Raw genomic sequence first — 23,608 nt, 5'->3', positions numbered from 1 at the left:
TTCTCTTCTCTTCTCTTCTCTTCTCTTCTCTTCTCTTCTCTTCTCTTCTCTTCTCTTCTCTTCCCTTCCCTTCCCTTCCCTTCCCTTCCCTTCCCTTCCCTTCCCTTCCCTTCCCTTCCCTTCCCTTCCCTCCCCTCCCCTCCCGTACCCTCCCCTCCCCTCCCCTCCCCTCCCGTACCCTCCCCTCCCCTCTCCTCCCCTCCCCTCCCCTCTCCTCCCTTCTCTCTCCTCTCTCCTCTTCCTCTCTCCTCTCTCCCCTCTCCTCTCTCCTCTCTCCCCTCTCCTCCCTTCTCTCTCCTCTCTCCTCTCTCCCCTCCCCTCCCTCCTCTCTCCTCTCTCCTCTCTCCTCTCTCCTCTCTCCTCTCTCCTCTCTCCTCTCTCCTCTCTCCTCTCTCCCCTCTCCTCTCTCTCTCTCTCTCTCTCTCTCTCTCTCTCTCTCTCTCTCTCTCTCTCTCTCTCTCTCTCTCTCTCTCTCTCTCCTCCTATCTCAACTACCATTCAACTACCATTTCCATGTCCCTAAATCAACAATTTTCTATACTAAACTTGTCATATGGCTGGCAGTTCATAGGAAGAGATGCCTCAACATGGTCCAATCAAGGCACTTGTCCCACCTCACCATACTTTGCCCTATCAAACATATCTTGGCCTATTTATGAAATACAATAATTTGTGATGAGTTTAGGGTTTAGAAACTTACAGGTTTACATTCCCTGCTGACACATGGATTTTCCAGCCATTGAATTGCTAGAGCTCTTTATCTAAACAGGGTGAATTAGTAAGCTTCCACCACAAGAGTCATCATAAATTGTTCCTGGTCCCAAGGGAGGGTTGTTGAACTCACAGCCACCCTTTGGTGCTCTTGAGGAATGTAGGTATTCACAATCATGACTGCATCTTCCTGACTCCTCATTTTAAGACCTTTTGCATTCTTTGAGATTATTTTCTCTCCTCAAGGTAGTTTAATTATTGATACTGGGAAATCCTAGACCTAGGTAAACTGTTCTCCTTGTCTCCCTCAGGCACTGGCCTGAGATCAGCCCCTATTTCATCATGTGATGACTTGATGATCTGACGTGGCTGTAATTTCTAGTTACTAACTTATACTTAGGATGATGGTAAGAATAATATTAATAGCTTCTATTCTCGCCCACAAAAAAGGGAGAGAAATCCTCTGCTACTCTCAGCTTTCTACTGGGATGTAGATTGATTTTAAAGGCCTCTGAATCCACAAGATAAATTTGCCTCCAATACCTACAAGGAATAACAATAATGGGTGCTTAAAAGATGAAAAGAATTATAACTCTTGCCAGCAATGCAAAAAATGGAATATATAAATGTAGTCTTTTCTCTACCTTTGCCCCCAACTGCTTTATTCCTCTGCTTTCTGCTTTTGCCCCTCCCCTTACTCTCTTGCTCCCTGCTTGACCTAATCCCAAGGTTACCATATACCTAGCTAGAGCTCCTGCAGGGAGAGCATGCATGCATGCTGTGGTAGAGGAGTCACCCATGCCTTCTATACTTCTACACTCCCATGGCCCATGCCAGTAGCTCCCATCCCCACTGCCAAGCATTAATGTGCACTCCTCACACTGTGAAGCTTAGATTTTACTTTATATGTTTGTCTCTGGCATGCTTCTGCAATTCTATCCTATAATGTGCAATACTTCTGCTGTTCCATTTGAAGGCAGGTATAGCACATGACTTTCTTTCACAGGTAGAGCTATCTCTAGCTAAGGGACATCATACTGCTGGCTGGAGCTTCAGCACCATCTTGGTTTATGGCAGTCTTAACACGATCTATCACCATTGTTATGGACACTTCTCACCTCACTGCTTCACCACTTTAAACCAGCCTGATATAATGTATCCAACCATGCTTCAATTTAGATAACATTTTTGTTTGATTCCCTGCCTAGATAAATAATGATTTTAATATTAATTTAAAGATTTACAACTGTAAAAGTGTTAAAGATCATTGCCTTAAAGATCTGTTTAGCCTTGTTTTTCTTGCTGTCATTATTTCTTTTATGTTATAATATACTTTTTTGTTTGCTAGATACATTCTTAAACATAATTCGAAACAAAGACAGATTGTTTAAATCAGATATTCTTAATATATACTGGCTCTCAGTCTTATTAGAAAACTGCTAAATTAAGCTTATTATGACAGACAGACATGCCCAAATCCTGACAGTAAATCTCCCCAAGGTCTCTGTCTTAGTCAGGGTTTCTATTCCTGCATGAAGCATCATGATCAAGAGCAAGATGGGGAGGAAAAGGTTTATTCAGCTTATACATTCACATTGCTGTTTATCACTAGAGGAAGTCAGGAGTAGAACTTACACAGGATCAGAATGTGGAGGCAGGAACTGACACAGAAGCCATGGACATATAATGGTTATTGGCTTGCTTTTCCCTGGCTTGCTCAGCTTGCTTTTTTATAGAATCCATGATTACCAGCACAGGATGCTACCACCCACAATGCCCACCCTCCCCCCTTGATCAGAACGAGAAAATGTCTTACTAATGGATATCATGGAGGCATTTCCTCAAGTGAAGTTCCTTTCTCTGTGATGACTATAGTTTTTGTTAAGTTGACACACAAAACCAGCCAGTATAGTCTCTGAGAAGATATGGACTCAATGACAAGAGCTCCTGGATTGTAGTATGAAAACTACTGAGATACAATGGTCCATCACATTGTTGATGCCAGGGTTTGGCCGAAACTGTGGACAGAAGACATACAGAGATTCAAATGCCTCATATTGCCTAAAACAATGTGAGTCATTTCTCCCGTGTTCCTATTCCACTGGATAACTAAAGGACAGACAGATTTGCATTACTCACAGGCTTCATGATAAAGTATATACAATTTCAAGTATAACCTTTCACAGATGTAACTTTCCTTTACTCCCTTACCTAAAATCAGTGTCCAATGTCCAAATGGTTCATATTACTTCGCCTTGATATGCCACTGTTAAAGAGAGTATTCAAAGATAAAAATAACCAGTAGAGTTCTTTTTTTTTTAACCTCTGCTTTTTTTTTAATATTTTTATTACATATTTTCCTCAATTACGTTTCCAATGTTATCCCAAAAGTCCCCCATAGCGCCCCCCACTTCCCTACCCTCCCAATAAAACATTCCACCATCTGATCTGTTTTTTTTTAATTTTTAATATTTTTGATTACATATTTTCCTCAATTACATTTCCAATGCTATCCCAAAAGTCCCCCATACCCCCCACACACTTCCTACCTACCCATTCCCATTCTTTTGGCCCTGGCATTCCCCTGTATTGGGGCATATAAACTTTGCAAGTCCAATGGGCCTCTCTTTCCAGTGATGGCCGACTAGGCCATCTTTCGATACATATGCAGCTAGAGACAAGAGCTCCAGGGAACTGGTTAGTTCATCATGTTGTTCCAACTATAGGGTTGCAGATACCTTTAACTCCTTGGGTACTTTCTCTAGCTTCTCCATTGGGAGCCCTGTGATCCAACCAATAGCTGACTGTGAGCATCCACTTCTGTGTTTCCTAGGCCCCGGCATAGTCTCACAAGAGACAGCTATATCTGGGTCCTTTCAGCAAAATCTTGCTAGTGTATGCAATGGTGTCAGCGTTTGGAAGCTGATTATGGGATGGATCCCTGCATATGGCAATCACTAGATGGTCCATCCTTTCATCACAGCTCCAAATTTTGTCTCTGTAACTCCTTCCATGGGTGTTTTGTTCCCAATTCTAAGAAGGGGCATAGTGTCCACACTTTGGTCTTCATTCTTCTTGAGTTTCATGCGTTTAGCAAATTGTTTCTTATATCTTGGTTATCCTAAGTTTTGGGCTAATATCCACTTATCAGTGAATACATATTGTGTGTGTTCCTTTGTGATTGTGTTACCTCACTCAAGATGATGCCCTCCAGGTCCATCCATTTGGCTAGGAATTTCATAAATTCATTCTTTTTAATAGCTGAGTAGTACTCCATTGTGTAAATGTACCATACTTTCTGTATCCATTCCTCTGTTGAGGGGCATCTGTGTTCTTTCCAGCTTCTGGCTATTATAAATAAGGCTGCTATGAACATAGTGGAGCATGTGTCCTTCTTACCGGTTGGGACATCTTCTGGATATATGCCCAGGAGAGGTATTGCTGGATCCTCCGGTAGTACTATGTCCAATTTTCTGAGAAACCGCCAGACTGATTTCCAGAGGGGTTGTACAAGCTTGCAATCCCACCAACAATGGAGGAGTGTTCCTCTCTCTCCACATCCTCACCAGCTTCTGCTGTCACCTGAATTTTTGATCTTAGCCATTCTGACTGGTGTGAGGTGGAATCTCAGGGTTGTTTTGATTTGCATTTCCCTGATGATTAAGGATGTTGAACATTTTTTTCAGGTGCTTCTCTGCCATTCGGTATTCCTCAGGTGAGAATTCTTTGTTCAGTTCTGAGCCCCATTTTTTTTTTTGGATTTATTTAATTTTAACGATTTAATTTAATTTAATTCAAAAAATATTTTGCCAAAGCAAATCAAGGAAGGAAGAATTTGTTTGAACTCATAAAATCCACTGTGGCAGGAAAAGCATGGCCACAGGGTACCCTGAGCCCCATTTTTAATGGGGTTATTTGATTTTCTGGAGTCCACCTTCTTGAGTTTTTTATATATATTTGATATTAGTCCCTTATCTGATTGAGGATAGGTAAAGATCCTTTCCCAATCTGTTGGTGTTTTTTTTTTTTTTTATGTTATTGATGGTGCTTTTGCCTTGCAGAAGCTTTGCAGTTTCATGAGGTCCCACTTGTCAATTCTCGATCTTACAGCACAAGCCATTGCTGTTCTATTCAAGAATTTTCCCCTGTGTCCATATCTTCAAACTGATCTGTTATTAAATCCTAAATTCAAAATGTAAGTTTCCTTTGTTTATCTTCCAAATATAGACTTAAAATATTTCTAATGCTAAATCTATACTTTTGGCTATAATAATTACAAATATATGTTTTTTTTCTGGTTGCATTTCCACTACAGACTTAAGGAGTTTGTCATGGTAAATTATATGATCAAGTATCATATTCACAGTGTCATCAAATTGAGTTTCCTTTAGTTGTCTTCTATATGTAAATTTAAGATGTTTGTCATTTGCTAAATTTATATTTATTCTGTCTCCTAGACAGAAAAATAAATTCACTTCCTGCCCCTTCTGCTCCATGGAAAGTTTTTATATTTCCTAAGCTCACCCTAATGACTACTCATGCTTTTCACAACCTTATCTCTTTTGTAAACTCATAAGCTACAGGAAATCCACTCAGATCTATATTTTAGGGAACAGATATTTTCCATCCAAATAAGTATACCTGCCAATCAATAGCCTAAGTTTTTACCTGTTACCTATACCAAAGGTTGCTATTTCCACTTTTGTTCCCTGAGATTATTAATCCTCTCACCACAACCACCTAAGCCTTGGGGTTTCAAATGTACACTTAAGAATTTTTTTTCTCTCTCAATCGTGCTTAACTTAATTCTCTACCTACTATGTATGTTTTATCTTATCAAAACCAGGTGTTTACTCAAAATCGACATCTAGGACATCTCCAGAGAACCAACCCACAAATGACCCAACCTCCTTTCACAGACACAGATGCCTCTACTAGATCTAGTCATTATACCCACAGATGGTTACACAGATGCTGGACAACAAGAAAACAACAAATTTTCCTAAGATTTACCAACAGCCCCATATATTCTTTGGTTTCTCAGGGACATGTTTCCCCAAATTCAGAAGGAAGTAGTTAAATATCACTAGTACCCTATTCCTGTATTACCATCAAGTTTTGCAAATTTTAAATTAAACCAAAATAGAAGAATGTTAGCATTCCTACTGTTCCCTGGCAACAACTAGGTAGGCCTGGCTTGCTATAAAAGGGGAAGTTTGGCCCCTCCTCAATCTCCCTTCCCCACTCTCTCTGACTCTCTTGTCTACCTGATTCCTTTTTCCTTCTCTCCACTTCCCCATCCTCCTCTCTCTCCACCTGTCCATGGCTGGCCTCCCCTTCTCTCTGTCATTCTGTCTGTCTGTCTGTTTGTCTGTCTGTCTGTCTCTGTCTCTCTGTCTCTCTGTCTCTCTGTCTCTCTGTCTCTCTGTCTCTCTGTCTCTGTCTCTGTGTGTGTGTGTGTGTATGTGTTTGTGTGTGTGTGTGTGTGTGTGTGTTTATGTCTTTCTCTGCCTGTACTTCCTCCTCAATGCCTCTTCCCTTCTCATATCCCCAAATAAATTATATTCAATACTATACCAGCTGTATGGCTGGTACCTCAGGAGGTAGGGATGCCTCAACATGGGCCCACTGAGGCACTCCTCCTACCTTACCATAATGTGCCTCATCAAACATTTCATGGCCATTTTATAAAATACAACAGTTATAGATCTACAGTTGTGTATTAAAGGCTAAGAAAGTACAGGCAGCCTTGGACAATTTCCAAGACTGAGAATACCTAGGAATGGCTGATTTGAAGCACTCAGGTATGGAGATGATATGGCTAGTAAGCAATGGAAGGAGGCTTGTGGAAATTCTATTAGAAGCATTTGGTTTATCATTGAGTAATTTTGCTAATTCTTTCCTTAAAGTACATGAAACGACATGGAAGCTCATTATCAAAAGGAACATAGAAATCAGCAAGGTAAGGAGTTGTAAACCCCAGGGGTTCATGAGGGACAGAACTTAGTGTTCTGCATTGAAGTTGTCCCATAGGTGATAAAAGGTTCCTTCCAACTTGTGTAAGTCTTTAATTCTTTCTTTTATCTGGCCAGACAGGTTTACATAGTAGTATTCTTCTTCTTTGAGAATGAGGCAAATGAACTCTAGGCCTCACCCAGGGATGGATGGGTTAGATTCCTTTACATGGAGTTGAAATTATTTTGGCAGTTTCAATGGCTGCTAAGGGTTTGGCTACAGGTGGCTTGGTACACAGCCTATATGGATCTCAGCAAACATTCACTTAGGTAACAGATATCATCTAGGGATAAACTTCACTTCTACAATTACTCCAAAATCAGCTACTTATTCTGATCTCAGTTATCCTACAGAATTGAAGGGTTGTCAATCTGCTAATTGCTGAAAGGGAAGACACTTGTTAAACTTGGAGTGGCACCAAAAGAGAACTTTTTCTGTGGATCATAAATTTCCTGAAATAGATATATTGGTGTATGCTGACAAAGGAGCTGGACTGAGTAATAATTCAAGAGGCAGTGACTTGCTATCTCCAGAGACACTGGGGGTGATGTGGGGCCAAGAATGGAACACATATCTCGCAGTTTGAAATAAGACCAAAATCAGAAAACATATATTATAGAATGAGAGTGTGTTTACAGTTTAAACAATTTGCTTGGTGATAAAGTCTAGCTAAGTGATAGTACTTTTTGTCCTTTGTCAAGTCTCTGCTAATTAAGGTCTCTATTTGCAATTCAGAGTAAGTTTTTGGTCTTATACACACTCCCCCACCACCATTCACTTGATGTAATTCTTTGCATTTTCCTTTCACCTTCTCTTTGTCTAATTTTAACAAGGAATTATCAATACTCTCACCTTATATCCATTATTTTCCTTATCTCCACTATAAAAAGAACTTCAAAAAGCAAATGGAGGTTCCTCCACTCCCTGAATAGTGGAGAGTCTCCTGGCCATCCTGAAATGTATTCAAATACAGCTCATTTTAATTTGGACAACCATAGACTGTCATTTCCCCCCCCCACACACACCAATCCTAGAATTAACAGTGTTGATGCAGAGAGAATGGTTTTGAGGTTACAGAATTTAGAGTTAATGGTTATATGTGTGATGGAAAGGCACAGCCAGCAAAGGAACACAAAGGAAGCATGGTGTTACATGATGTGGCCCAATGTTACTAATAGAGATGTTGAGAGATTCATATAGAATAGGCTTCCCAAAGGCTGGATTAAGAGGCTACACAAAGGAAAAACAAAAAGTTCTCACATGGTGGATTATAGAATGCTTTCAGATTGTTGAATGGTCTCTACTATATACCTAGAAGGGTAGCATGGGCTTCCTCAAAACGATCTAAAAATTACTACTATCCCCCAGCCTCATAGATGAGCCCTCAACATATAAGTGACGATCTGTTCCATAGTCCTTTGGGCCAATCTTTTATTCCAGGCATCACAGATGGTGAAGATGAATGTTTCTGCCATGGGCCCAGAATAATGATACTTACTGCTACAATGTGGGTAACTGCCCCAGGAGGGATTGTCAGTATAGGCTGGGCTTGTTTGGTCTTGGAAAAAAACAAAGATATTTGGGGTTTTGTCAAAGTTAGATGTCAGAATGACATCCTGAGGATAGACAAAAAGTACAAATGAGGCATCTACATTTTTTGGTGGCGTATATCTGGAATTTTCTGTTGTCTGTGAGGTTGGGAGAACAAGGAGAACTCCATCTGTACGGTGAAAAAGGAAGCCATTCTCAGGAATGAATTGTAGGTAATAGAACTTAACCTTCAGAGGTCCCGTGTACTAGGGACCATGCTTATCAGATAAGGGGTCATACAGTGATCCAACCTTGACATAGGATTAGAGTTCTCAACTGGGAGCAGGGACATCTGGAAGGTGCACAATAAGTATACACAGACTACTCTTTGGGTACAAGCAGGCAATTTTTCAAGGCTTAAAGTTTCTCTCTTCTCTTTCTCATTCTATGTTCTCTTTTGTTCTTGCTCATTCACTTGCAGCTTGAGGCTGCACACACTGTATTCTCCCGTATACTCTGCTTTTCTCCTGTGTACTTTTCTATTCTTTAACTCTCATGCTCATACACACCTCCGTGCATTCCCCTTTAACTCTCACACACACTCTTCACATATGTATCACACGTACCACATGTACTCCCACTCACACACACACACTCCATGCACACATCCCATTCTCTTTTCACTCATTCTTCACATGCTCTTCTCATGTTATCTGCATTTGCTCTCTCACTTGCTCTTCACATGCTCAATACTTGCTCTACAAGTTCCCCTCACATACTCCTCACTTGCTTTCTACGTGCTCTCTAGTTTTTTCTTGCCCCAGGCTTTTATTGATACTTCAAAAGCAGATAAAAAGACATTGTATATGCATTGTCAAATCAAATTCAAAAGAATAACCACATCTCAGAGAATCAACAATTATATCTTTCCCGAACGTTTCATGCTTCCCTATTTCCAGGCCTATATCCCAAGTAATAATAATTACAAAGTTATTATTATTTAACTGTAACTTTGACATATTATGCTTCAGAGTTCAGAGCTCTGAGGCCAGCTATTTGCATTTTCTTATGAAGCTCTAATGATAAATGACAGGGCAAAGCTGCCATGCAGTGGCCAGAAAGAATTAAGTTAACCCTTAAAGCAATAGTTCCGCTAGCTTTCTGCTTCTGCACATTGCATACAATGACTCTCCTAAGAGTCCCAGTGTTTTGACTTAGTTTTAGTAACGTTACATTTTTTACATATTCTGTACATGCTTATCCAGGAACCATTCTTAATTGTTGTGCAAAACTTATTTAATAATTTCAATAGTTTTCTTTACTTTCTTGGGATCCCAATATTAGCTCTATTTCATTTTCTAATAATTTCTTCAAACTTTCTTTGCAAGTCAAGCATTAATCTGGAACTACCACTGTGAAGTTATTTCATAGTTTCTAAAATGAGAACACATAGCATGCACCTGGACCATTGAGACTGTGCTATGCTGTGCCCATGCCTCAATTTTTAATTGTTTAAGAATCATTATATCTAGGAACATCTAATTTCACAGAATTCAAGAGAGCAGAAGGAGAAAGAAGTAAAAAGAATCAGATACAATAGAATAATTATGCACACCAAGGCCAATTGAAAAGCAGTCAGTCACAAATGAAATCTATACAGCCACTGTCCAAGGCTAAGGTTAGGAGAAATGGGAACAACTGTTGTTACAAAGAGGTGTCACTGGCTACTGAAATGTCTTCATCCAGGCCTACTGCAGGCAGTCCCTTATTTCAGATGGCAGATTCCCTGGACAGATGTGTTTCCTGCTTCTCAAGGTACCAGACTCCTGCTATCCTTTTCTACAAGGAGCTGCCATGGGCCTCTGGGATGTCCCTGCTATTGTATGCTGTCACAGTCAGGGTCAATAGCCCATTTGAGTTGTTGTCTCTTACCATTTATCATAAAAAAATGGTAGAATGACTTATCCCAAGAAATTATTCTTCTCAGTGTAGCATTAAGACAAAGGCTAATATAGGTGAAACTCAGGTGACTGAATTGGTAAATGAGTCTTATTAAGTCCATTCATTAACTCTTTCTACCTTTCTTAAGTATTTTGTTAAATAGGGAATATGGACACCATAGCACTGAGAAGACACAGTGACTTTAGAAATGAATGCAGGGCCATTATCTGATTCTATAGACCTAGGAAATCTATATCTGCATAAGATATTCATGAAGTGGGAACAAACCACTTATGCAGTCTAAATTTTAATAAGAAATGTTTCTATCGATCTTAATAGTAACAAGATATTTGTGTGCTACTGTTTTTGGTTAGGAGACAGGAATCTCAGACCAAGTTATACCACTTCTGGCAAAATAGCCAAAAGATGACACACTATACCAGAGCAACACTTCTCACCTATGTTCATAACACCCTTGGACATAATAGCCAATGTGATGGTTTGCATATCCTTGGACCAGGGAGTGGGACCATCTGAAGGTGTGGCCTTGTTGGAATAGGTGTGACATGGTTGGAATGGGTGTGTCACTGTGGATGTGGGTATAAGATCCTCACCCTAGTTGCCTGGAAGTCAGTCTTCCACTAGCAGCCTTTGGATGCAGACATAGAACTCTCAGCTCCTCCTGTGCCATGCCTGCCTGGATACTGCCATGCTCCCAGCTTGATGATAATGAACTGAACCTCTGAACCTGTAAGCCAGCCCCAATTAAATGTTGTTTTTTATAAAACTTGTCTTGGTCATGGTGTCTGTTCAGAGCAGTAAAACCCTAACTAAGGCAGCCAGAAACTGTAAACAACCTTCATGTTCCTCAACTGAAGAATGGATAAAGAAAATGTGGTACATGTACATAATGAATCCTATTCATCTTTTAAAAACAAACAAAAAAAATCATGAATTTTGCAGGGAAATGGATAGAACTGAGTGAATACTATTCCGAGTCATGAGGCCATATAGTTTATACTCATTTGTGCATGGACATTAGCTATAAAATGAAGGACAAATATAGTATATTCCACAGACCCAAAGACTCTGGGTAATAAGGAAGGCCAAAGGCAGGGTGCACAAATCTCACTTATAAATAGGTAGTTATCAGAGGTGGATGGAGAGACAGAACTGGGTAAAAGAGGAGGTGACAGGGGGCCCAGGGATGGTGATCAGGTTTGGGAAGAGGGGAAATGAGAAAGGTCTGGGAGTGAGGATGGTAATATATGAAAGGGCATCTCTGTTGACAAGTTGTTGACCTGGGATATGAGCAGATATTGGGAGTACAGGAGGGTAACGTTAGCTGACTCTCCTACCAGAAGGGGGTTATAGAGACTGAGTTGGCCACATTCTGTAGCTAGACAGGGTTAGTCAAAGAGGGAGAGTGTTATCAATTCACATACACAAACTTCAAAACAAAATTTGTCTCACCTACAAAGTATGCCAGGAGAAAAGAGGAGCACAGAATGAGAGAATATCCATCTAATGAATTCCCCAACTTGAGATTTTCTCATGTGAAAGAGCCATTAGAATGTTGTTAATGCTACACTGCTATGCTTGCTGACCAGAAACTAGCATAATTGATTCCTGAGAGATTTATTTAGAGGCTTTTGGAGATAGACATAGCAACTCACTTTCAAACATCATGTACAGCATACAGGGAGTCATGTAGCAGAATGGGAGATAGAATTGAACATCACAGAGATAACAAGGACACCACAGAAAGACCCACAGTTTTACCACAGTTTTAACTAACCTTGGACAATGAAGATTCACAGAGCCTGGGTCACCAAAGTGGTACCATGATGACACTGGACTTAGATTACTTACTCACTTGTAGAAAATGGGAGTTTTAAGGTCAAATCTAAGTGGATTAAGGGATTCCACATAAAACCAGAGACACTGAAACTTATAGAGGAGAAAGTAGGGAAATGTCTTGAAGATATGGGCACAGGGAAAAAATTAGTGAATAGAATAGCAATGGCTTGAGCTGTAAGATCGAGAATCGACAAATGGGACCTCATAAAATTGCAACACTTCTTTAAGGCAAAAGAAACCATCAATAAGACAAAAAGCCACCAACAGATTGGGAAAGGATCTTTACCTATCCTAAATCAGATAGGGGACTAATATCCAATATATATAAAGAACTCAAGAAGGTGGACTCCAGAAAATCAAATAACCCCATTAAAAAATGGGGCTCAGAGCTAAACAAAGAATTCTCACCTGAGGAATACCGAATGGCTGAGAAGCACCTGAAGAAATGTTCAGCATCCTTAATCATCAGGGAAATGCAAATCAAAACATCCCCGAGATTCCACCTCACACAAGTCAGAATGGCTAAGATCAAAAATTCAGGTGACAGCAGATGCTGGCGAGGATGTGGAGAAAGAGGAACACTCCTCCATTGTTGGTGGGATTGCAAGCTTGTACAACCACTCTGGAAATCAGTCTGGCAGTTCCTCAGAAAATTGGATATGTTACTACCAGAGGATCCCGCAATACCACTCCTAGGCATATATTCAGAAGATGTTTCAACTGGTAAGAAGGACACATGCTCCACTATGTTCATATCAGCCTTATTTATAATATCTGGAAGCTGGAAAGAACCCAGATGCCCCTCAACAGAGGAATGGATACAGAAAATGTGGTACATTTACACAATGGAGTACTATTCAGCTATTAAAAAGAACAAATTTATGAAATTCCTAGGCAAATAGATGGACATGAATGGCATCATCCTGAGTGAGGTAACCAAATCACAAAAGAACTCACACAATATGTATTCACTGATAAGTGGATATTAGCCCAGAAACTTAGAATACCCAAGATAGAAGAAACAATTTTTGAAACACATGAAACTCAAGAAGAACAAAGACCAATGTGTGGACACTTTGCCCCTTCTTAGAATTGGGAACAAAACACCCATGGAAATAGTTACAGAGACAAAGTTTGGAGCTGAGACGAAAGGATGGACCATCTAGAGACTGCCATATCTGGGGATCCATCCCATTATCAGCTTCCAAACGCTGACACCATTGCATACACTAACAAGATTTTGATGAAAGGACCCAGATATAGCTGTCTATTGTGAGACTATGCCGGGGTCTAGCAAACACATAAGTGGTTGATTACAGTCAGCTATTGGTTGGACCACAGGGCCCCCAATGGAGGAGCTAGAGAAAGTACCCAAGGAGCTGGGGGAATCTGCAACCCTATAGGTGGAACAACAATATGAAGTAACCAGTACCCCCAGTGCATGTGTCTATAGCTGCATATGTATCAGAAGATGGCCTAGTTGGCAATCAGTGGAAAGAGAGGCCCATTGGTCTTGCAAACTTTATATGCCTCAGTACAGGGGAATACTAGGGCCAAGAATTGGAAGTGTGTGGGTGGTGGAGTGGGAGTGGGAACATGTGGGGGACTTTTGGGATAGCATTGGAAATGTAAATGAAATAAATAACTAAATTTTAAAAAAGAAAAAAAGAAAATGGGAGTTCTGTCTTCATGTAGGTTCTCAAAGAATTAGAATGTTTTTCTCTGTTCCCTGCCATTGTATCCCTGTCCCCTACCTGGACTGCCTGTTTAGGCCTTAGAGGCAAAGCATGTTCCTAGAGCTATTAGGATGAGATGCCTCAGAGTTGGGTGGTAGCCAAGAGGGACTCTGCTTCTCTTAACAGAATGTCAAATAGTGTTGTTACGGGGTGGGGGGGATAACTTTTAAGAGTAGGGACAGAGAAAGTTTGGGGCTGTCATCAGGATGTAAAGTGAACAATAAAATAAAAATTGAAAGAAAGTGAATAATGTGCAGTTCTTCCAAGAAAGATAACATATGACACACGAAAGAACAGGGGCATGGCATAATCCATATGAAAATAAACTAGTTAATGAAGCATTTCCATTCATTTTATGCATAAATACAGTAAAATTGCTATCAAAATAGTACCCATTGACATAATATATGGGTAACCATATCTGATCTACTAACAAATCTTTCACATTCTCTTATTTAATTTTAATTTAATTTTATGCAAAATTGCCTTTTACTAAGAGCATAAGATTTTTTTCAAATACTTTTTCTGATATCTGCTTCTATGACAAGAGTTGTATTGCTTTACCCTGAATGTTAGAAGTGTATGTAATTCTTTCAACCATCCTGTTTTTATACTGATAACTCATATAAACCCCTCTGCTATTAAAACAACAAATCAGTTTAATTTCATGTACTAACTTTACTCATACTACAGATACTGTTTTATAATTCTGTGGTCAAAAAATCCCATGTTCAGTACTAACAACACTAAGTTGAATTAGCAGTTTATAGGAGTCTTCAATGTAGGTTGACCTTTAGAAGACTGCAAATTGGCATAGTAGTCATTCATTTTAAATGCTTTCATTATGCAATCCCTGTATACACAGGAAATTGTAACAGAATAAATTCAAATAATTTAAAGATGATCACAAGCACATTTTAAAAACTTTTAAAAATACTCACAATGTCCTGTCATTTTTTTCCATGTTTATAAAAATGAAGATTCAAATGACCCAAACTCAAGTCATTTTGTTCAGATGCATGGACATTATAGAAGCTAACCACCAACAAGACAAACAACCCAAAATGAACCTAAACAGAGAAAAAAATTCAAATAACAAAATACCTTGTAAGGTAGCCTTCATAGCCTTAAGTGAAACAATAATTTTAGATATATGTAGCCACGTAAGTGATAATTGAGAATATATTCCAATTAGCATAGATAAACTACATTGAAATACGAGTTATACACGACAAAGGTTAGTATGGGCCAAATAAAAAGCTCAACTTTGACAATGTTTACATAAGTGTGATAGGGCAGGGAGGACGTCTTTAGCACAGATATAATTAGCTTTCATATATTCTCTGACAGTTGTGGTTCACTTAAAGCCTTCATTTTCTCAGAGATTTTCTATGCTGCTCCAATTTTGTTCATTCTCTCTCTCATTCATTATATATTCAGGGAGTAATTAATCTCAATGCAATAACTACAACAAATATGATAGTCAAGTAAAATTAATAACAATTTTATCAATAATAGAAAATTATGAGCTCATTGTTACTAAGTATAGACATCTGAAACAATAAAATAACAGATTTTAACAGCATATAAATGAGAAGAAAGTATCACCCTTCCTATATGAAATGCAACCCTACTGTAAATGTAGAAAAAAATAGTCTTACCTACATGAGTATTTCTTTGAGTCCACGTTTCTTCAAAGAAGCTATGCAAGGATACAAATAGAAAATAAAAAACATATCAACATGTTAAGTCTTATGAAAGCACCAATCTAAACAGTCTTAACATATAGTGCATGACTCTAAGAGATGTACTTTTAAGTGGAGTAGAAAATTTTTGAATTAATTTTCAAATGAGCAATAGATCTAAGAAGGTAGAATTAGCAAATTAATTTACTATATATTCTGTATATGATTTTTCCAGGACTTTGAAGGCTTTCTGATATATTTCACTAATTTACCGAAGTTTCATGTTTAAGCATTTTTTACCAATATTCCTACCCCAACAAACTCTTCCCATAAACTTAGACACAGTCACTCATCATTTTTTTCTACTCTTCTTCCTGGTTGCTTTGGTCCTCCTGGTCTTCCTGTTCCTTCTGCTTGTTCCTTCCTCCTCCTCATCCTCTGCCTTTGCTTCTTCTGCTGCTGCTTCTGTAATTTAAATGTGAAACATAGTTAATAGGAATATCAGATTTTAAAACCTCAAATATTAAACAATGCAATCATCACTTGTTTCTCTGCTCAGAATTCCAGATGGAGATCTGTGAATAAGTGTCCTCGAAACTCAGACTGTCATATCTCCTTTTAGGTCCATATGTCAGTTCATAGGTTAGACAGCATGGCATGTTCACTAGAAAACAATATATTTTTCTTTTAGAAAATATAACAATAATTTCAAAAATGACATCAAAATGTAATATATAGTTATATAAGCCAAACATTTAATTTCCACTTCAAATGAAAACAATATGTCACAAGATATCCATGGAAAAATAGAAGTGGTTACCGGATAGGAAGTACAGGACGTTTTTCATAAAGTCAAAACTGATTAAAAATAAAAGACACAAAAAATTAGAGAGAGGAAATCATTTAACTTAAATGATTAAAAACAATGAACAGTTATTAAAAATAATGAATGTATGAAATACTTAGACAAATGATATCAGAAAACAATCACAGATATGATTTATCATCAAAGTTCAAACTTCCAGATTAAAAATAATAACCTTAAATGACTACAGGATCTAGAATAGTTAAATGGATTATGGGCTAGAGCAAAAATTTTTAGAAGTACACAGTAAAAATGATGTAAATGGTAAATCTGATGTGCATTTTTTTTTCCTGGAAAGGAAGAAGAAAATACTGTGGTTAAAAAGAGTAAAGCTGTCTCTTGTGACACTATGCAGGGGCCTGGCAAACACAGAAGTGGATGCTCACAGTTAACTATTGGATAGATCACAGGGCCCCCAATGGAGGAGCTAGAGAAAGTACCCAAGGAGCTGAGGAGATCTGCAACCCTATAGGTGGAACAACAATATGAATTAACCAGTGCCCCCTGGAGCTCATGTCTCTAGATGCATATGTGTCAGAGGATGGCCTGGTCTGTGATCAGTGGAAAGGGATGCCCATTGGTCATGCAGACTTTATATGTCTCAGTGCAGGGGAACACCAGGGCCGGGAAGTGGGAATGGGTGGGTGGGGGGCTGGGGGTAGGGTGTGGGGGACTTTAGGGATAGCACTGGAGATGTGAATGAAGAAAGTACCTAATTAAAAATAAATAAATAAATAAATTAATTAATTAATTAATAAATAAATAGTAAAAACAAGGAACACAGAGCATGATTGTAAAAGGCATAGTTAAACCTTATTTTATTTTTATTTAAATTATACATCTCATGAAGTCATTGTTTTAAATAGCTAAGTAATTGTCCATTATATAAATGTACCACATTTTCTGTGTACATTCCTCTATTGAAGGACATCTCGGTTGTTTCCAGCTTCTGAATATTATAATTAAGGCTGCTATGAACATAGTGGAGCATGTGTCCTCCTTATTTGTTGGAGCATCTTTGGGTATATGCCCAGGATTGCTATAGCTGGGTCCTCAGACAGTATGTCTTAGCATTTTGGGAAGAGACATAATGACCAAGGCAAATCTTAACAATGACAACATTTAATTGGTACTGGCTTACAGGTTTAGAGTTTCACTCTATCATTATCAAAGTGAGAACAGTGTAATGTAGTCAGGAATGAAGCAAGCAGAGCCAAGAGTTCTACATCTTCTTCTGAAAGCTGCTTGTAGAAGAATGGCTTGCAGGCAGCTAGGGTATGGGTCTTAAGTCCATGGCCACATTGACACACCTACTCCAACAAGGCCATTCCCTGTGCCAAGTATATACAAACCATCATATTACATACTCTCTGGTCCCCACAGACTTGTTCAAACTTATGAGTTCATTGGGGTCATGTCTAAACATAGCTTCATGCAAGATATATTTAATATAACTTCAAAAGTACCCATAATCCATAGCAACATCAAAAATGTTAAAAGTCAAAATTTCAAAGTCTTTTCTAAGATTCATACAAATTTAATCCTCAAAGCAAGACAGGAAACCACCTGGGCAAACTCCAAATTGCATTTCCATGGCTGATGTTAAAGCACTCTTCAGAACTCCAACTTCTTTTTCATCTTTGTTGACTGAAACAAACTTATTTTTCCTTGGGTGGCTCTCCTCCCTGTTAGTTGCTTTCCTCAGCAGATAGCCCATGGCTCTCGAATCTCAAATATCTTGGGGTCTCCAAGGCAACTTCAATGTTACAGCTTCTTGTTTCAATGTCTGCAATCCACACATGATCTTCTGAATTCCTCTAAAGGTCTGGCATCATTTCTCTAGTTGTGACTTCTGTAGCACTCTAAACTCAGGTTGATCCACTCCACTGTGTTCATTGCACTCTTATTTTTAATAGCCAGAAGCTGGAAAGCACTCAGATGTCTCTCAACAGAGGAATAGATATAGAAAATGTGGTACATGGGCACAATGGTTTACTACACAGTTATTAAAAACAATGAATTTATGAAATACTTAGACAAATGCATAGATCTAGAAAAGATTATCCTGAGTGAGATAACCAAATCACAAAAGAACCAACATGATATAAGTGGCTATTATCCCAGAAGCTTGGAATACCCAAGATGCAATTCACAAACCACATGAAACTCAAAAAGAAGTAAGACCAATGTGTGGATACTTCAGTCCTTCTCAGAAGGGGGAACAAAATAGCCATGGAAAGAGTTACAGAGACAAAGTGTGAAGCTGAGACTGAAGGAATGACCATCCAGAGACTTCCCCACCTGGGGATCCATCCCATAAACAAACACCAAATCCAGACACTATTGTGGATGCCAACAAGAGCTTGCTTACAGAAGCCTGATATAGTAGTCTTCTGAGGGGCTCTGCTAATGCCTGAGAAATACTGAAGTGTTTGCTCACAGTCATTCATTGGATGGAGCACAGGGATCCCAATGCAGGAGTTAAAGAAAGTACCCAAGGAGCTGAAGGGGTTTGCAGGCCCATAGGAGGAACAACAATATGAACTAACCAGTATCTCCAAAGCTCCCTGGAACTAACCCACCAACTAAAGAAAACAAGTGATGGGACTCATGGCTTTAGCTGCATATGTAGCAGAGCAAGGCATAGTCAGTCATCAGTGGGAGGAGAAGCCCTTGGTTCTGTAACGTTAATTTGCCCCTGTACAGGGGACTGCCAGGGCCAGGAAGATAGAGTGGGTGGGTCGATGAGCAGAGGTAGGAGGATGGGATAGGGAGTTTTGTTAGGGAAAACTAGGAAAGGAGATAACATTTGAAATGTAAATAAAAAAATATCTAATAAAAAATAAAGCTTTGATGAAATTAATTCATTATGTTGGAAGACAGTATAGTACAACTGAAAGTGTATATGCTACAGGAAGTTATATAAAGACATATAAATTGTTGAATTTTCTTCAATGCATAAAAAAATTCAATCTTTACAGTGCTGTGTTTTATTTCACTTTTCTTTTTATTTTGCTTGTATATAAACAGCAGACAGAAAAAAAATGTGACCTTAATTTTCCCCTTTACTTGTTTTTTTTATTGTTTTATAGAAATAATAATAGTCATGATGTCTTTAATCTTTGAATTTAGGATACCTGGTTAGTTCCTGTTTGAGAGGTAGGTGGTGGAATCTCTCAGATATAAAGGAGAGGACATTTTTGTTTGATACTTAAATGGGAGGGGAAAAAACCCTTCTAGAAGCAGTCTCTTCTCAGTTCAAAAAAACACATAAGTAATGTGCCTATATAATCCATTGGTTCCTCTAGGAAACCAAACACAGCCTTTTAATCTTCACATGATTCATTGACAGTTCTTAGTAAACAGGCACTGGCATCCTTATATTAGTATAAATCATACAATATTTATTTTACTTATTGGAAATTTAATTAGGAACAGAATTAACATGAAATAAAAACCATGCTTCTTTGATTTTGGAATCTACACGTATCTGGATGTCATGTGATCTAGAGCCACCACACAAGATCAAGGTAATACTGATGCCAGAAATTAAAATATTTACCAAATTCTAAACTGAAGAACATAAGAAAATATTTGGGGTTAAATATTGCTTGTAAAAGTATAACAATTAGTTTATGTGTGCCAAAATGGAAGGAAATATGTGTCATTCACTTGCAATGTAGTCACAGATTATGGGAAGGCTTTGTGACAACTATGTCTGCTTATATTCTCCCAGGCTCTTCCATAATGGGAATACCTCAAGGGATATTTTGCCATTTTTTCAGACAATTTTGTTCCTCTTTGAGAGGTTAAAATGTTGTTCAGTTTTTGGAATATTTTTCTACTATCAATATTAAAACATTCATGAAATTATTTTGTACTACCTGCAGTGACATAAAAAATGAAAAGGGAGAAGTTCTGAAAGTTGGTTGACAATTTTCTTACCAAAGTTCTTAGTCCACCTATAATGTGATAACTGTTTTGTCTACTATGTATAGTCAACATTTCCTAATTTGACTCATGGTAGGTTCTGAATTTGTCTTGGTCTAACACACTATCATATCTCATTTCTATCATCTGATCTTCCTAAGATGATCTAGCCCCCTTGTGTTTTCCAGTGGTGCCACTTGTCCAGTTCATCTATAGATCTATAATTTACCCTGAGTTTTCAGTCCCATATTCCTCAAAACATTGATTTATCAGTTAAACTATTGGATCTCAGGAAAAAGGAATCCGGTTTAGTGAATTTCTTAATGCGCTGTGATGGGTATGGACTTTCATCTTCTCTCTCTCTCTCTCTCTCTCTCTCTCTCTCTCTCTCTATATATATATATATATATATATATATATATATATATATATAAGATTTTATATATATATATAAAATCTTCCAGGACATATAATACAGATGCCAAACAGTTTTGATATTTTTGATTCCATTTCTTCATTTGGGAGAATATATCCCTAGGGTTAACTGATGAAACAGGATAAATACAAAAGGGCTATTTCCTAGGTGTAGGTTATATAGAACTATAGATTGGGAATAGTAGATTGCATGTGATTTGGGGGTGGGGGTAGGGAAAATAGGAGCTTTAATTTGAAACATTTAAAGTAGGTGAATATTGACTGATAAAATAGGTTAAAATTTTAGCAAGAATGTCTGAAAATCCAAGAAGTTATCATAATATTAACTATTTGCCTAAAACCACCTAAAATAAATATATGTCACTGTATTCATAAAGGTATATAGTTTAAATGAAATTTACCCAACTGAGGTGAAACAGCCAAACCATCTAACGAAAACAAAACAGAAAACTACAGCCAATCAAAGTACAGTATGGACCTCAGTCAACAAATAGTTATATATATAATTTCTGGCACGTAAAACTCTGAGTCATTAGTGAAGAAAGGAAAGATTATGAGGGCTGTGCAATAATAATGTTTAATGTAAGATTTGGTATCCTAGCATTACCTTAAAATACACCAAGTAGTTTTCACCCACAAGATTTCTATAGGTCAATTGAAAAAGGATAACTAAATTAGATATACTAAAGTGCACCTATATATCGAGGAGATATCACATCTTATAAAATATTTCAACAACTTAAGGAATGCTGAGAACATGAGGATCCATCCCATAATCAGCCTCCAAACACTGACACCATTGCATACACTAGCAAGAGTTTGCTGAAAGGGCCCTGATATAGCTGTCTCTTGTGAGACTATGCCGGGGCCTAGCAAACACAGAAGTGGATGCTCACAGTCAGCTATTGGATGGATCACAGGGCTCCCAATGGAGGAGCTAGAGAAAGTACCCAAGAAGCTAAAGGGATCTGCAACCCTATAGGTGGAACAACATTATGAACTAACCAGTACCACGGAGCTCTTGACTCTAACTGCATATGTATCAAAACATGGCCTAGTCGGCCATCACTGGAAAGAGAGGCCCATTGGACATGCAAACTTTATATGCCCCAGTACAGGGGAATGCCAGGGCCAAAAAAATGGGAATGGGTCGGTAGGAAAGTGGGGGGGGAGGGTATGGGGGACTTTTAGGATAGCATTGGAAATGTAGTTGAGGAAAATATGTAATAAAAAAAATTAAAATTCCTAGGCAAATGGATGGACCTGGAGGGCATCATCCTGAGTGAGATAACCCAATCACAAAGGAACTCACACAATATGTACTCACTGATGAGTGCATATTAGCCCAAAACTTAGGATACCCAAGATATAAGATACAATTTGCTAAATGCATGAAACTCAAGAAAGAATGAAGACCAAAGTGTGGACACTGTGCCCCTTCTTAGAATTGGGAACAAAACACCCATGGAAGAAGTTACAGAGACAAAGTTTGGAGCTGTGATGAAAGGATGGACCATCTAGAGACTGCCATATCCAGGGATCCATCCCATAATCAGCTTCCAAACGCTGACACCATTGCATACACTAGCAAGATTTTGCTGAAAGGACCCAGATAGAGCTGTCTCTTGTGAGACTATGCCGGGGCCTAGCAAACACAGAAGTGGATGCTCACAGTCAGCTATTGGATGGATCACAGGGCTCCCAATGGAGGAGCTAGAGAAAGTACCCAAGAAGCTAAAGGGATCTGCAACCCTATAGGTGGAACAACATTATGAACTAACCAGTACCACGGAGCTCTTGACTCTAGCTGCATATGTATCAAAAGATGGCCTAGTCGGCCTTCACTGGAAAGAGAGGCCCATTGGACTTGCAAACTTTATATGCCCCAGTACAGGTGAATTCCAGGGCCAAAAAGTGGGAATGGCTGGGTAGGGGAGTGGGGGGAGGATATGGGGGACTTTGGGGATAGCATTAGAAATGTAATTGAGGAAAATACGTATTAAAAATATTTAAGAAAAATAAATAAAAAAAATCTAAATCAAAACAAAACAAAACAAAACAAAACAAAACAAAAAAGAACATGAGGCATACAGTATTCCATAGGCAAGAGCATACCAATTGCGTATCTAACACCAAATGTTCAGCAGTAAACTTGTATACAACCTAACCATGTACAATGTTTACAAATACATACACACAAAATTACATATGCATGTACATATGTAAAAATATTAAAGAGAAACATGGCATGGATATGAAATCTAACTGAAAGGATAAGGGACATATGTGAAGTGGAAAATTTTAATAATTTCAAAACATAAAGAAAATAATTAAAAACATTTTCTTTGCTGAAAGGACCCTGATATAGTTGTCTCTTGTGAGGCTATTCTTGGGCCTAGCAAACACAGAAGTGGATGCTCACAGTCAGCTATTGGATGGAACACAGGGCCCCCAATGGAGAAGCTAGAAAAAGTACCCAAGGAGGTAAGGGGATCTGCAACCCTATAGGTGGAACAACAATATGAACTAACCAGTACCCCAGAGCTCATGTCTCTAGCTGCATATGTATCAAAAGATGGTCTAGTTGGCCATCAGTGGAAAGTGAGGCCCATTGGTCTTGCAAACTTTATATGCCTCAGTACAGGGAAACGCCAGGGCCAAGAAGTGGGAGTTGCGGGGGGAGAGGAGAGTGGGGGAAACGGAATGGGGGGCTTTTGGGATAGCATTGGAAATGTAAATGAAGAAAACACCTAATAAAAAAAGGAAAAAAAAAGAAATTTACTGTAATCTAGTCATATTGTAAATAGCATCATAGTTAAACCTGATCTCATCACCAAGGGAGAATTCATAGTAATAGTTTGAAAAAAAAAAAAAGAAGTAGAAGTATAAAAATTCGCTAC

The 23,608-nt window shown here is 38.5% G+C and overlaps 1 long non-coding RNA gene across 15 annotated transcripts in view; it reads right to left on the bottom strand.

Moving 5' to 3' along the window:
- LOC115031543 (uncharacterized) overlaps positions 1-14,818 on the bottom strand; it is a 513,648-nt gene extending 498,830 nt beyond the window's left edge. For all 15 annotated transcript variants that reach the window (XR_015047929.1, XR_015047933.1, XR_015047920.1 and 12 more), the window contains exon 1: positions 14,735-14,818. This is a non-coding gene — a long non-coding RNA (uncharacterized LOC115031543). The remainder of the gene's footprint in view (positions 1-14,734) is intronic.
- Between the last annotated feature and the right edge of the window lie 8,790 nt (positions 14,819-23,608).

Source organism: Mus caroli, unplaced genomic scaffold (genome assembly GCF_978045245.1).
Source record: "Mus caroli unplaced genomic scaffold, Mus_caroli_1 scaffold_8, whole genome shotgun sequence".
Taxonomy (NCBI): domain Eukaryota; kingdom Metazoa; phylum Chordata; class Mammalia; order Rodentia; family Muridae; genus Mus; species Mus caroli.
This window is presented reverse-complemented; position numbering and strand designations above follow the sequence as displayed.